The sequence below is a fragment of the Erythrolamprus reginae genome, chromosome 1 (genome assembly GCF_031021105.1).
Source record: "Erythrolamprus reginae isolate rEryReg1 chromosome 1, rEryReg1.hap1, whole genome shotgun sequence".
Taxonomy (NCBI): domain Eukaryota; kingdom Metazoa; phylum Chordata; class Lepidosauria; order Squamata; family Dipsadidae; genus Erythrolamprus; species Erythrolamprus reginae.
This window is the reverse complement of record NC_091950.1, coordinates 195,447,200-195,462,162: the sequence shown is the minus strand read 5'-3', so window position 1 is coordinate 195,462,162 and position 14,963 is coordinate 195,447,200. Positions and strand designations below refer to the sequence as shown.

Genomic DNA, 14,963 nt, shown 5'->3' with positions numbered 1-14,963 from the left:
GATAATCTCAGTCTAATTCTGAGAGAGGTGGGTGCTAACTTCCTACAATATGAAGCTTCATTTGGTCCTCTTTCCCCACTGAATATCTATTAAATTTGTATTCAATAACCAGTGATTGGCAAATACTGATAGCAGATCTAATGGAGATGCAGATAGAGGAATTCAGCTATCTGTGTTAAAAGTCACCTCCAGTGGTAGCTCTCAAATGGATAAAGAGAGATTGTATATTATTCTATTTTCCACTAGCTCTCAGTATAATGCTGTTTACTTTTTAATGGTCCCAAGCACATTCTCTTTCCTACTTATAAATATGAGTTGTTTTATGATTTAATACATACTTACGTCTCATTTGGGGCTAATTATTCTGCCGCATGAATCCCAGCGACCAATTAGGTCCCACAGAGTGGGCCTTCTCCGGGTCCCGTCAACTAAACAATGTCGTTTGGCGGGACCCAGGGGAAGAGCCTTCTCTGTGGCGGACCCGGCCCTCTGGAACCAACTCCCCCCAGAGATTAGAATTGCCCCCACCCTCCTCGCCTTTCGTAAGCTGCTTAAAACTCACCTCTGCCATCAGGCATGGGGGAACTGAGATATTCTTTCCCCCTAGGGAATTTATGCATGGTATGTCTGTATGTATGTCTGGTTTTATAATAAGGGGTTTTTAGTTGTTTTAGTATTGGATTGTTACATGCTGTTTTTATCACTGTTGTTAGCCGCCCCGAGTCCATGGAGAGGGGCGGCATACAAATCCAATACATAATAATATTAAAAATAGCATAGTTTAATTTATATAGGCAAAGGTGAATAGGATACATTTCCCCCCAAGACAGGAATAAATGCAACCTGCAACACATTATCCATTGCAATTTTTATAGTTATCTTATTTCCACATTTTTAATATAATATCAGAAATCAAACCTGTTGTCTCCAATCTAAAAATATTGAGGGCTTACAAAATTGCCACGAGTAGGATATGTTTACCTTCATGTCCCTTGCAACTTTTAGGTTCTACTGTTGTCAAAAACAAAAGGATCCTTCCCTTCCTCATAGTCTGTTCGAGTTTCTCCAGTTGCAAGCAGAACCAAAGCTAAGAAGGCTAGTAAAATGGCAGCGCCGGACTTACCCGGCGGCAGGCTTTGCTGGAGGGACCGGGAGACACGGTCCCTCATGGCGGCCGCCATTTTGGATCCCGGGCGAAGTCTCGCGATGCGAGACTTCGCTCGGGAGATCAGGCCTAATTGGCCAGGCTCCTGATTGGTCCGGGCGGGGCCTGCTTGCCCTATATAAGGGCGAGCAGGCCCGGGGCTCTCCCTTTTCGCCCGGACTGCAGAGCCTCGAGCAGACACCCGCCCGCCCTCCACTATTTTGCAGTGTGCTTAGGGGTCGCCCTTAGGGGGGCCGAATGGGAATTTTTTGCAGTTCTGCCTTTTAGCCGAGCTGTTTTTTCGCCCATTCCACACTGAGATGATGGATGAGCGGTTAGGGGGTGCTTGCATTTATTAGGTTAATTGGCTTACCTTTGGTCATTTGGGTAGGCAGGTTAGGGGCGGAAAACTGGGGTGGTTTAGCAACCGCGCATTCTCCCTTGGGCATCTTTGGGGATGATTGACAGGTTCTCCGCAAGCTCATGGAGGGAGTTTCTGCCTGAGCAGCTGGGGGGAACCTGTCTTTGGGTCCTGCACCTTTAATTCCCGGATTCCGGTTAGCCGGTGGGACCCCCCTCATGCACAGCATGGCAGGGTCGCAGGTGACGGCCTGGCCCTCACCTGGACTTGCATCGAGATACGCCCATGAGTTGCCCAGGAATGTTTTTTGGCATAACGTCATTTCCGCCCCGGAAGTATTTGTTTGACCCTGCAGGTCCATTTCCGGGTCATAGTTGATTATGCTAATTTATGCAAAGTATTGAATAAATTATGCAAATTTATGTTAATAAAAATGACCCAATTTAAATCCAGCTCTGGTGTCCGTGTCGTTACTCCGTCTCTCCAGCAAAGAATGTGATGAAGCTACCAACAGTCCTGATCTCTCAATCCAGTGATCAGTTGTGCCAGCAGTCATAACTCAGCTATATGTGTGCAGCTGAGAAATGTGCAAAATCTCTTAATTTTCACAGAGACATGCTTTTACTAGCTTAGTGTTCCAAGGGGTTCAAAATAATGAATCACAGGGCAGAAAGGTGTTTTTGTATGAACAAATTCCTGGGGCTCTCTGGGCAGACTTGAATCACAATAATAAATCTGCAATTTCTAGGTAATAGCATTTAGTTTACTATTTCTTCTCTACCTTAAGAAGCCCATATTTCCTGTATTTTGCTTGATAATTAGTAGCATGCTCTTTCTATGTAATCTTGTAATCCATGATAAAGTTTAAGCATCATCCGCAATATATTACAGTTCTTTGTAAATCTAACCATGGAAATATAATTGGTTCCACACCAGAGAGGGGGAAAGGAGAGAATGAAATAGATTTTAAATTTATTCTGATCTTTACTTCAGTAAATTTATAAATATAATCTAAAGGAAGCATGAAGCACGTTAGAAATTGTGTTATAGATATAACTGGTATATCAGGATCAACAGCTGAATCACAAATAACCTGAAGTGAATTACATCATGGTGGTTTAAATGAGTAAAATTTGGTTATTTTTTCTTAAATTGAAGGCGGCTCATAATACAGACAGTCCTCCACTTACAACAATTCACTTAGTGACCATTCAAAGTTACAACGGCATTGAAAAAAGTGACTTACAACCATTTTTAACACTTATGACTGTTGCAGCATCCCCATGGTCATGTGATTTACATTCAGATGTTTGACAACTGATTCGCATTTATGATAGTTGCAGTGTCCTGAGATCGTGTGATCACCTTTTACTAGTGCCTGTCAAGCAAAGCCAATGGGGAAGCCAGTTTCACTTAACAACGGTGTTACTAACGTAACAATTGCAGTGATTCACTTAACAAATGTGGCAAGTAAAGGAATAAAATGGGGCAAAATTCACTTAGCAATATAAATTTAGGGCTCAACTGTGGTCATACTTTGAGGACTACCTGTACACGTTGGAAGAAAACATTGGTCTCTTCTTTGCAGGAATTAAAGGCTATTAACATATGTCAGGAATTAAGAAGATTAGGTTTTAGAGCCTGAAGTCCATAAAATGGATATGACCATAATACACATGTAGGTGTCATAAGTTTCTTCTAATGTCTTCCACTAAAGAGATTTAGACCTTTATTTTCTTTTATTTATTTTTTAAAATCTGAATGGCCTATTTTGGAGTTTAAACTGCACTTTTCAATTGTGTATAGCAAAGTTATATCTTTTCCCCTCTGGGCTTTATTTATAAATAGGCAAATAAAAGATAGTATTGAAAATAATGTGTCAGCAATAAAAATATGAGTATAGATGAGGAGAGAGAAGGAATAAGTTCTGTCTTTATCAGTATTGAAGTTAAGGGGTGGGGGAGAATAGAAATACCACACAAGTTGAACTGGAGAAATAAGAGAAGATATTTTTGTTTTAATAAAGAACAGAAATAGTTAAAGGAACATCAGAAAGAAAGAGTTTCAATGAAATAATAGAACAGCTAAACAAAAAAGCCCATGATGTTTATCAAGTTACCAGCTCTGGGGGGGGGGGGAGGATACTATCAACTACCAAACTAAGCCTCCCATTAATTTATTTCCAAGCTGCTTAACCTTGTTAAGAAAACACAAGATACCCCACTGTCCTAGAGTAGGACCTGTCATGGCAGCTGGTTTAATATAATTATTGCTCTATTTTCCATATATATACAGTATTCACACCATACTTAATTTCCAAAGGGTTTGGATATAAATAAGGAACTCAACATAAGGAGAGGAGAGGGGGTATGGGAAGACTTAAGAGGCCTAGCACAGGACACAGGTGAGTTGAGGGAAGTCAAGGGACAGTGCCTTAATGGCCAAAACTTTGGGGGCCAATCACATAAGCATTTTTTCACTCGTCAGTGAATAAATGGATGTAAGGTGAGGACTACCTGTACATGCAACATAACTTCCTCCCCTTTTTCTTTCACATGAAATACAGATCACAAAATAACAATGCTCAAAAGAGATATAAATGTAAATGTTTTATATTTTATAACAAGCCTGAAAAATAGATTAGCTGATAAATGGTGACAAATCCAAAGCTTTCCAATATTCTTTGTAGTCATATTAGGGGAACTTAAACCAGATTTATTTAGGAATTTTATCCTGTCACTGTGTCAGCTTTTTGTTTGCTGAATAAACTGTACATGTTCTTATTCATTCTGGAGCTTGTTTGTGAAGCTGAGCTCAACAACCCTTCATTTAATTTCTTTACAAGGTGCCTTGGAAAGGCATGATTAGAGTATGAAGGCAAAAGTCCATGCACATCTGAAAAGCAAAGTGACGTTTGATTAAAGTTTGTAGCAAACATGCTTATGAATTAATGAAATCTTTTTTTAGGAAACCAAAATTTGAAAACCTGTTGATATAAAGATAAGGTATTCATAAGTTCAACTACTGTTTTTTATAAGGTAAATGTTTAAATGTAAACTCACAAGAGCAAAAAGAGACATTGGGCAGGAAAGATTGATAGCAAGAAGATTTGCCTCACCAAAATAAAACGAGTTACAATTTGATCTCACTCTAGAATAGAATAGAATAGAATTTTTATTGGCCAAGTGTGATTGGACACACAAGGAATTTGTCTTGGTGCATATGCTCTCAGCGTACAAAAAATAAAATATACATTTGTCAAGAATCATGTGGTACAACACTTAATGATTGTCATAGGGGTCAAATAAGCAATGAAGAAGCAATATTAATAAAAATCTTAGGATATACGCAACAAGTTACAGTCATACAGTCAACATGGGAGGAAATGGGTGAAAGGAATGATGAGAAAAACTAGTAAAATAGAAGTGCAGATTTAGTAGAAAGTCTGACAGTGTTGAGGGAATTATTTGTTTAGTAGAGTGATGGCGTTCGGAAAAAAACTGTTCTTGTGTCTAGTTATCTGGTGTGCAGTGCTCTGTAGCGACGTTTTGAGGGTAGGAGTTGAAACAATTTGTGTCCAGGATGTGAGGGGTCAGTAAACATTTTCCCCACCCTCTTTTTGACTCGTGCAGTATACAGGTCCTCAATGGAAGGCAGGTTGGCAGCAATTGCTTTTTCTGCAGTTCTGATTGTCCTCTGAAGTCTGTGTCGGTCCTGTTGGGTTGCAGCACCAAACCAGACAGTTATAGAGGTGCAGATGACAGACTCAATGATTCCTCTGTAGAACTGTATCAGCAGCTCCTTGGGCTGCTCTCCAAAGGTAGAACCAGTTTGGTGCAGGCATTAAAGTACCAGACATGAAACCAGGAGGTTGGGAGTTCCAATCCCATTTGTGGCATGCTGGGTGACATTGGGCAGTCACGCCCTCTCAACCCTGGAAGCAGGCAAGGGCAAGCCACTTCCAAAAAAACATTGTCCCTAAAATTTTAGAGACTAATTAAGACAGTTCTCAAAAAGTAAAATTAAATTAAAGATGCAAAGAAAAGCACTAAGGACTGCATGATGATGGTGACAGTATATCAATCCTAATTCATGAAATTGTCCTTATGTGGTAGAGCTCATAGATTCTCTCAGTATAAATAATTTGAATTAAACACGTGAGCCCCTCAGATTCATGGATTATGAAACAAAATGAGAACCTAACTATTCAGGCAACATGAAGGTGAAATGTATTATTCACTTATTAAATGTAAATGGGGGTCCTTTGATTTTGCATTCTAAATTGAAACAAATACTCGTCAACAAATACTGCAGATTTGAATCTCACTTTTTTTTTTGTATTTTGCTTTGCAATACAGAGGATAAGAGAATGAGTGAATGTATTTTGAATTACATAAAAGAGCTCTAGAGATGCATTTCAGAATACAAATGTAGACTCTTTTGCTCCCTGTGAGCCACTCAACATATGGTTTATTCCCTCTGGTGTCAACAGGAGCTTAGTTGTGAAATTCCAACATTTATTCCTAATTTCTCATTTTCCAGACTCTATAACAGTGATGGAGAACCTTTTTTCCCTTGGGTAAGCTAACTCAATACCTGGGGAGGACAAAATTGTTTCCCTGCCCAATGGATGCCCTCTGGAGCCAGAAACAGCCCGTTTCCCAACTTCTGGTGGCCCCGGTAAGCCTGTTTTTCACCCTCCCCAAGCTCCAGAGGCTTCCCTGGAACCTGGGTAGGGAAAAAACTCCCTCCCCCGGAGACCCTCCGGAAGCTGAAAATGCCCTCCCAGAGTTTCCAAGTGAGCTGAAAATCAGCTGGTCAGTGCACACATGCATGCTGGAGCTGAGCTAGGGCAACAGTTCGTATGCCGGCAGATATGGCTCCGTGTGCCACCTCTGGCACCCGTGCCATAGGTTCGCCATCACTGCTCTATAGTATTTGGGGGACTGTTTCACAGTATGTATGATTTCACAATTTCTAAATATTTTCTTTGATTCTACTTCTAGATCATGTTAATTTTTAAAGAAAATTAATTTATTATCTAGATATTTGGCAGTCCTGGCTTTTATAATTAAATTTAATAAGAGTTCCACCTTACTTTTACCCAGTAAATAAAGATAAGAGTGATAATCTTCAGCACATATGATATTGATCATGCATATCCCAAACAAAATATATATGTGAATGTATTAGATGGTTATATTTAAGAGCACATTCTTCTAGCATACCAATTTTTATAGCTTGTGTATTAGTCACATAATTTGTGAAATAAGTTAAAGTGTCAATATACTTTCCCAATAGGAAGCAATATGTATTCTTCCATTTCCTAAAAAAAAAAATCAAACCACCTAGTTTGTAGGAATTATAGAAAGTAAAACTATATTTTAGACTTACGTACTTCTGGTCATGGGTATGCTTTTATACCCACAAATTAGAAATCCAACACTTTTTAGATTGTATCACTTTCATTTACATTTTAAATATTTAACATAGAGTACAGGTATGGAATTTATCACCACAAAATGAGGTATCAGCTGCAGTGGTTGCACTCAGGTTTCTTCACACAGAGGGTAGTTAGATAAGGCACTCCATTGCACAAAATAAAATGATTATGTATATATTTAAAGGATTTAGATGAGTTTTAAAAGGATAATTAGATAAATTTCTGAAGTTATAATCAAGCCTAGACACTCTCCAATATCAAAGGCACTTTTATCTCTCTGTATCTGTTTTAGGGAACCACATGTAGGAGAATACAACTGCTCTCCTGTTGTCAGGTTTCTCTCTGCAAGTTGGAATAGAAACAGATAAACAGCCTTTCAATGAAACAAAACTTATGATAAGTAACCGCTTTGATCAAAAGCTATAAACTCATTAAGAAAGAATTACAGTTATAGTGAAATCAAAGTTTAAATTCTTGTCTTGTCTCTCTTTCTGCTAACCTATATGATAAAATGCGCTACAAGTTATTCTCTTTTGGGTGGTAACAACTCTTTGAAGTAAAGCAAGAAATAAGCATGACAAGGATTTCATGCATGTTTTTTTATTGTAATAAGGTAGAATAACAGCAACTCGAAAGCCTATCCAAGTTTCTCACTGCCCCATCTTAAACAAAATCATGGCAAATTTATTTGTAATTTCATTCTTGTGTTCCTCTTTTTCTCTGGATGGACCACCCTTTATTAGTCTACCAATATTTTAATTCAATGTTTCTCAACTTTGGCAACTTTAAGATGTGTGATTCCCAGAATTCCCCATGCAGAATGGATCATTTGGGCCGTAGTCCATTATTCTCCCTTCATGCCCCCTCCCCATTCAAGCAATAACTAAAGCTCATCAAGCATTAAATATATGTCTGGATAACCAGTAGAACTAATTGCACTTCCAAATTGCCCACTTAGGTCACCTTTTCATAAGTATTTCTGAGGCCACCTTATGTTACTTATAAAAAATCTTGAACCTCAACCTGAGCATATGAGAATATCTTCTGGGAATATCAATTAGAAAAGGGCATCCCCTTTTCTAGAACTTTTATTTTTTTTCCCCTTCCTGAAGAACCAGGTGTGTATATCTAACAGTCTAGTGTATAAATATGAGATTTCCTAGGGCTAGGCGAAGAGATTAAAACTTGTCCTTTTCAATTTAGTTTATTTATTACAAAATTCAGCTATAGGAGTCAGAAATGCTTGGTTACATTTTTAAAAATATATATATATTAAACTAAACATAAACGTTAAGTTCCTAAAATTAATAGACTTTAATGTTTGACTATAGTTATGGAATGATTTCTTTGGACTTTCCCTGCTCACTGCCAGTCTCTTACTCCCTGTCAGTCAAAAGGCAAAGCAGATTCACACAACAATGAATTTTCTAAGGGAGTAAGACTAATTATCAAGAACCACAAATGAAATGACCAGTCAGACCCTTGAATGGCTTGAATGGCTTCTTCCTGCAGCATTTAGTTAAAGGTTAAGTCAGAAAAAATGCTGTTGCCTAAGAAAATAATTTAGCAAGGAGGTAGAGAAGTTTAGATTCAGTCAAATATGAAATTTTGCATTAGTGTGCTGTATTGAGATGACAAAACGATAGAAAAGAATGTAATTGGCCTCTCAGGAATTTTTGGATCAGATTATACTGTACTTTTCGAGAAGCACATCTTGCCACATATACAGTATTTTAGCATATGAGATATAGTGACATATCATGTAAAACTCTTCCACCCATTTGCTGATTAGATTTGCCAAGATTTTCAAGAAACACTAGTATATAGCACAGAAAGTGGTAACGAACCTGTTATTTCTTCCTGTATTTATAAACTGCATTCTTGAGGGTCTTTTACAATCTTGTTAGTTTTCCTTTGGAATAAAAGTTCTCTTTGACGTTTTTACTAGAGAATGAATTAAAATGGTTACTCTCTGCAACTTAGACTCATAATTTGTAGTCTACGGTCAATGGTATTAAAGAATCAGTGTATTTAGGGAAATTACTAATCCAAGGTTTCAACAGCATAAGGAACAGCAGATTTCCTGAAACCCTGCCTAGAGCTAGATATGGCTTTATTTGTTTAAGATTTCAATGTAAATAAACAATTTTATTAAGAATTGGAAAACAGTAAAGATTTCCCCTTTTTCTTAGAACTTTGGGCAAAACTACATTATTTATTTATTATTTGTTTATTTGTTTTTTTGTTTTTTTGTTTTTTTGATTGATTGATTGATTTTTATACCGCCCTTCTCCTTAGATTCAGCGCGGCTTACAAAATATTAGCAACAGCACTCTACCTGCTGCACCACCCCGGCTATGTGAAGTAGTCTACCGCATACAGTACTTTAAAAAATAAAGTTCCATTGAGTATTGTGTAAGACTTTCTACAAATAATGTCCCAGAATCTGCTTTGCCTTTTGACAAATAATGTTCCAGGGTCAGACAACATTGGCTATGTTGTTGCTCAGTTCCTTTGTCTAGTCCTGCTATATTAGAATTTCCAGTGTTACCAGTTTTTCATCACAAGTTTTCCTGGGCTGATCCTTCATACAAAGGGTGCATAGTAAAGATACATAGCTCTGAGTAGACTTTATCTACAGGTGATTTAGAATGCTATTATTCCTTTGTAAGTGTGTTAGTATTAATGATAGTTGTAATTTTAATTTTGCTGTACTGCAATACAAGTAATATAGATTAGATGTGGTGACTATAAAGTACGACTATGAAAGAACAACCATTTTCATTTACTGCTGTAGTAGAAATACCAATCTGTTACATTTATAGCAGATATGCCTGTAAGATCATTGACCCTGGCACTGTCATCAAGTTTAATTAATTGAATTCTACCACTGAAAGTGTATTTGCATATCATACCATCATTTTTACTGTTAGCTATGAAAGTACACAAAATGGAAAATGTGTTTTGTTTTCATTCCAAAAGTAAAATATGTTAGGTAAACTCTGTAAATATTTTTATTCAGCAGGAACAAAACTCAGAACATTTTAAAATATTTTATTCTTAAATAATAGGATATAAAAGGTAATAAGAAAAAATGGAACATCTTTTCTCTTTTTTTAAGAGAAAAGATGTTATGCCAGGTTGCTCCTTGTTGCTGTCAGTTCAGAGCATTTTTGTTACTGTTCCCGGTTTTAGCTGGGGGAAAGACAAAAACAAACAAAAAGTAACCTCAAAATGATTTTTGGATTATCTTGATAATGGGTGAGTAAATCAAGACTGGTGTGCATCATTTTCATTCTCCTCTTCTATCTTAACTGTTCCAGAGGGGCAGAGCCCATATTCCTAGTGCCTTCTTTTCCATTGCCCTTATTCCCTTCGGCCACCACTGCTGGTGTACTATCATAGCATATCACATTGACATGCTCGCTTATCTTCCAAACCTTCCATATCCTCAGCTTCCATCACCAATATTTATCTATCTATCTATCTATCTATCTATCTATCTATCTATCTATCTATCTATCTATCTATCTATCTAATTATCCATCCATCCATCCATCCATCTATTTATTTATTAGATTTGTATGCCGCCCCTCTCTGCAGACTCGGGGCGGCTCATAACAACAATAAAACAGTATTCAATAATAATACAATAGTTGTGGCTTTTTCCCATTCTTTCATAAATCCCTCTAACCTTCAAAAAACACTTCTGTTCTGAACAACAATATTTTATCTATATTTGGAAAAAGGCTCATTTTGTTCCATACCCACAACAAACTTACATTTTTCAATTTGGGCGTCAACCATGTTAGATGCTTGAAATGGTTTTTGTAGTTTTGCACTTCCCTAGTATTAATCAAGAGACTTAAGCATAGTACTAGGAAAGGTAAACCAAACCTTGTTATGGTATGCCCTGCCACATTATGTAAATAGGGGCTATGTAAATGATTCAGAGATCAAACATCTCTGGTAAAAATAGAGGCAATTTATATAGCATAATTTTAGAAGCAAAGTTCCCACAGTGGGATAACAAAGCAAATGACACAATATATGTCAGAATGTAAACTACTCTTTGTGCTTGTCTCATAAAAGTATATAAGCGACAGAATTTGCACTTGTGACATCACACTGCCTGTGTCATTATTTTCATGAAATATTTGAGTGGCACAGATGCTAGGGAAATGATAAGGATGGTGAGGAGGTCTTCTTTACCCTTACTGGATCCCAATCAATGTACTAAGGGTAGAGAATGGGCCAGAAGGAGAAAGTGAGGCAGAAAACCAATCCATCATTTAATGAATAAATTTGCTGATATTCACTCTACATGGGGAGACAAAATGCCTGGTATTGTTGCTTAGGTTGTGAGCTTGTGGATTTCAAGGAAGTAGACAGAATATTAGGTAAAATGAGTTCCACTGCTTCTGAATTTGATCCCTGACCCTTTTAGCTAGGAAAAACAGACAAGGAAAAAAATTAAAGGCTGGATTAGAGGCTGGATTTGATACCATCTGGTAGAAGAAGAAGGTTCCAGCAACTCTGAAACTTTGTCTATTCCCTTTTAAAGAAGCAATCCTACATCCCACACAGTTGGAGTAATACCCCTACTTTTAACTTCCCGTTCTTCTCCGTAATGACAGAGAGCGTTGAAAGTGCTGGAACATCTAGACTAGGGGTGTCAAACTTAAGTCCCGCAGGTCGGATCCATACTGCAGGGTGCTTAGGTCTAGTCTGTGGGGCCAAGCTGGAAATAGCAAAGGACTGGCCCACAGTGCCTCTGCCTCTGCCCTCCCAAGCTCCGTTTTTGCTAGCAGAAGTTTGCAGGAAACCGTTGCTGCTGAAAACATAGCTCGGGAGCCTGTTTTCACTAGCAGAGTGCTCAGGCTTAACTGAGTGATGTTAAGCTGGCCACAGCCACCCTGACCATGCCCAGACCCCTGAGTTCAAACACAACACTGATGCAGCCGTCAATGAAATTGAGTTTGACACCCTTGATTTGGACTCTTGCCAGTTTAGATTCAGGTGTTCAAGGGGGGGAGGAGTTAATGTAAAGCTATAAATGCTTAAATGACAACATTCAAAATTGGTCAGACTGTAGGTATAGATGGTAATATAACCGGAGAAGTTTACAAATATGGAGGTAGTTTGCTTATGAAATAGTTACCCAATTTGTTTAACCTGTGAAGACCACATGCTTTGCCTGATGATTCTAACAATATTATTGTTCACTTATACAAAGAAAAAATAGCAAAGGTAAATGGAGATTAGTTTGTTAAGTATTTCTGGGAAGTGCTCAGTAGAATTCTCATCAAAAAGATATATGGGGTGATAAAGAGCAAAATCTCAGAAATGCAATATGATATTTTGCTCAGCAGGGGGCATGCAGAGTAGATTTTTGCTCTTCGACATGTTGCTAAGAAAGGTGGGAAAGTAAATTACAATATGCTTATTGATTTTTAAAAAGCATATGATGAAATGAAGAGGGTAGAATTATGCAATAAATAGAGAATTTACGTTGGTTACTGAATGTGATAGGGTAGTGATGGTGAATCTATGGCATGTCTGCCAGCACGTGAGCCATTGCCCTAACTCAGCTCCAGTGCGCATATGCATGTCAGCCAGCTGATTTTCAGCTTGCATGGATGCTCTGGGAGGGCGTTTTCAACCTTTGGAGGGCCTCTGGGGAAGCGGGAGAAGCTGTTTTCACCCTCTCCAGGGTCCAAGGAAACCTCTCGAACTTGGGGAAGGTGAAAATTGGGTCTATCCGGTCCACCTGAAGTTGGAAAAAGGGGGAGCGGTGGGGATCGTGCATGCATGCACGTGGGGCAGGGCAGCATGGGGGATCACAGGTGCATGTGCAGGCGGCAGTGAATTTGGGTATGAGCATTGGCATGTGCACAATAGCGAGCATGCACATGCTTTTGGCACCCAAGGAAAAAAAGGTTCACCATTAGTGTTGGGCGAACTTCAAGAAGTTCGGGTTCGGCAAACTCACCCAAACTTTGCCGTAAAGTTCAGGTGAGTTCGCCGAACCCAAACTTTACCTGAACCCGAACCCAAACAGCAGTAGCGCTTTTTTGAACTTTTTCTAAAAGTACAGGTGAAGTTTGGGTAAAGTTCAGGTTCAGGTTTGGCTGAACGCCACGAAACGCTATCACCCGGGAGGAGAGTGGGGAATCCCATAGTGGGATTTCCCACCTCCTTTTGTTTCTCGCAAGCAAAAGGAGGTGTGAAATCCCACGATGGGATTCCCCACTCTCCTTCTGGGTGGCGGCGTTTCACAGCGTTCAGCCAAACGCCGAACCAGAACCTTACCCCAACTTTTTAAAAAGTTCGGCTTCGGCATGCCGAACACTGCAAAGTTTGGCACGAACCCGAACTTTGCAGGTTTGGTTCACCCAACACTGTTCACCATCACTGTTATAGGGCATCTATACTGAATAGGTAAATTATTGAGGGAATAAAGGATGTAGAATAAGACAAAATTACTATATTGACAAAGAGGTGTTTTTTATTGGAGATATAAATATGTACAGACCTTTGTATGCAGAAAGAACTTTGTTGGCTGAAGGTCTGAATTATTTACAGTGAATATTAGATTGGATTTCATACTGCATTGAGTAGCATGGGTGGAAAAACCAATGCATCAAACATCAAAGTAATTGTATTGACAGATAAAATACATAATTTAAATAAACAAGGAATGTGAACAGTAGGAAGTTATACATACAGTACATGGCAAAAAAAGGGGAAGAAATTATTAACTTGGGCATTTTAGCAGGCAGTTTATGAAAGATGGAAAAATGCAAGGACAAATTTTAAAATATTTTTTTTAAGTTGTAGGTGCAAATTTGGATAGGAAGGTATGTTGTTCTTTTGCAAGAAATAAATCTTTGTCAAAAGAAACAAAAATGGCTATGTATAAGGATGTTTATACACTCTTTATTGTATGAATCTGAGAGTTGGATATGTCAGAAGAAACAAAGCAGCATGTTGAATGCAGTGAGAATGGGGTGTTTGTTTGTTTGTTTGTTTGTTTGTTTGTTTATATGTACAATATAATCCGGGTCCTCATTTTACCCACCTTGGAAGGATGGAAGGCTGAATCAGCCTTGATTTGATAGATATTTTACAATGCCGTTGATGAAACAAGAAGAGAGAATGTTAAGAATTAAAGGGTGCTGAGTGAATATGAATCCAAAAGTTAGCAATTAGTATGAAAGAAGTACATTGAGGTTCTTTGATCATATACATAGAATATGCAGAGAATTAATGAAGATCAAATCACACAATAATTACATTAAGAATGAAAAGATTGAAAGAAGACAGAAAACTTGAGAAGTCATGGTTGGATGGGGCTGATAATATCTTCAAAAAAGGGGAAATAAATTTGAATAACAAATGCAGTGTGTGAATTGATGCATAGAATTCCATGTGGTGCAAATGAGGATGTTTTGCAAGGATAGAAAGGAATGGTGTGGGTGTAAAGAGATTAGATTATATTTCTTTTTCTCTGATCCTTTGGTTTTTAATTTCTTCTATTAATTGTTTCTTGTGGTACCTTTCTTCTGTACTTTGGGTAATATCACTTTCCTTAAAAGAGAGTAGTCAGGCTGTATACATCTCAGCTAAATCCAAAGTAAAAGAAATTGAATGTTTATTATTTTTCAATTTATGTTGTTTTTATTTGTTTCCTAGTACAATTTGATTACTTATTAGTAGCCTTGACTATCACTAAGTGTTGTATCTTTTTATTCTTGATGAATGTATTTTATTCTTTATGTACACTGTTGTGAGCCGCCCCGAGTCTTCGGAGAGGGGCGGCATACAAATCCAAATAATAAATAATAAATAAATAAATAAATAAACACCAAAGACAAATTCCTTGTTGTCCAATCACACTTGGCCAATAAAGAATTCTATTTTAGAGAGATGGATGGATGGATGGATGGATGGATAGATAGATAGATAGATAGATAGATAGATAGATAGATAGATAGATAGATAGATCAAAAAAA

General features: G+C 37.9%; 1 protein-coding gene across 14 annotated transcripts in view; it reads left to right on the top strand.

Annotated features, from left to right (window-relative positions):
• ZNF385B (zinc finger protein 385B) overlaps positions 1 to 14,963 on the top strand; it is a 263,645-nt gene that overhangs the window by 235,734 nt on the left and 12,948 nt on the right. The gene's annotated exons all lie outside the window — the stretch shown is intronic.